Here is a 1,236-nt window from a genome sequence, read left to right as displayed (position 1 = left end):
GCCCCGCCCCCTCGGGCCTGCTCCTCCCCCCCACCCGTCCCCGTGGAGCCCGCGGGTGGGCTCAGCTGCCCCTTTGGGGGAACAGACGAGGTGGCAAATGTGCGTGTACGACATGCAGAGCCTTCGTGCTCCAAGTTTACGCGCTCATGCTCGTCTCAGACGTGCGCCCTGAGCACGACGCTCCTGCACTCCGTCCCCCGTCCCAACAGCTGTCGCGCACAGAGCCATTCCCTAGGAGTGGATGCTCGGCAGGTGCTTGCTGAGGTGACCCTGCGCCCTGCCCGGGAGCTGCCCACCTTCCTCAGACTCGGGGGGCGGGGGTGCGTCACCCCACACAGACGGCCTGCCGGGTGCTCCGAGCAGCTGCCGCCCCTAAACCAAGCTCAGTCATTGAACCAAGGTGAAGTACACTCCCCATGACACTGGTAGACGGGGCCAGCTCCCCCTGGGGACCCTCCAACGGGGCCATGCCCTCCTCCAGGCCACAGGGCGGCAGTTCCGTCCTGCGCTCCAGGGGGACGCGAGGTGAGACTCCGTCACGGGAGAAGTCCCCACGGCGGCAGGAAGGCTTCGCGTGTCACTCTGCAGGGCCTGCCTCGTAACTGGAGCCTGTGCCTTCTCTGTCAAGGGAGGGAGCGCCTGGAAAGGGGACACCAGTCACGTGTTGGCTTTCCACTTGGGCTGCTGCCGGTTGGGCCAAAAATCAAGAGGCAGAGGGAGTGGGGTGCTGCGGAGGCTGCGGGGCGCCCTCCCCCCGCCCAGGGCTGTTTCCTCAGGGGCAATGGGATGCTGAGACACTCGGAGGCACAGCCGGGCCTGCTCTGCCTCGCCGGGTCACCACCAATCCACCTTCCTTCCGGTCTCAGTGTGACTCTGAAGGCCAGGTGTCCCCAAAGCCCCGCTCTGCGGGTCAGGAGCCCGGGGCATTGGATTCCAGGCGGGGGTTTACAGGAGGACAGGTCAGCCGGGAAAGGGTGTCTTTGGGTGACTTTGGCAAGTGAGTGAGGCAGGCAGACGCGATGGAGTTTCTGTGACAGAGCCTGGTGACCGCAGCCACCGAGAGTGGGTCGGAACTCCTGTTTTTTTGAAGCTGGAGGAAATCTGATGAAATCAACGTGACATTCCTGCTCCAGAAATGAAGCTGCAGCGCGGAGAGTGAGTCCTGCCGAACGAGGCAGGAACAGAGCTGGCTGGGCAGCAGCCCAAGCGCTCTTTATGCCCAGGTCCTCCTGCAGG

At 64.6% G+C, this 1,236-nt stretch overlaps 1 protein-coding gene across 3 annotated transcripts in view; it reads left to right on the top strand.

Moving 5' to 3' along the window:
* SH3BP4 (SH3 domain binding protein 4) overlaps nt 1–1,236 on the top strand; it is a 64,276-nt gene that overhangs the window by 35,020 nt on the left and 28,020 nt on the right. Inside the window, exon 1 of one of the 3 annotated variants that reach the window (XM_011372350.1) lies at nt 1,014–1,024. The exons of the other annotated variants lie outside the window; for them this stretch is intronic. The gene's annotated coding sequence lies outside the window, so the exon portion shown is untranslated. Of the gene's footprint in view, nt 1–1,013; nt 1,025–1,236 lie in introns of those variants that run through there. 3 annotated transcript variants of the gene reach the window in all.

Source organism: Pteropus vampyrus, unplaced genomic scaffold (genome assembly GCF_000151845.1).
Source record: "Pteropus vampyrus isolate Shadow unplaced genomic scaffold, Pvam_2.0 Scaffold204, whole genome shotgun sequence".
Classification (NCBI taxonomy): domain Eukaryota; kingdom Metazoa; phylum Chordata; class Mammalia; order Chiroptera; family Pteropodidae; genus Pteropus; species Pteropus vampyrus.
This window is presented reverse-complemented; position numbering and strand designations above follow the sequence as displayed.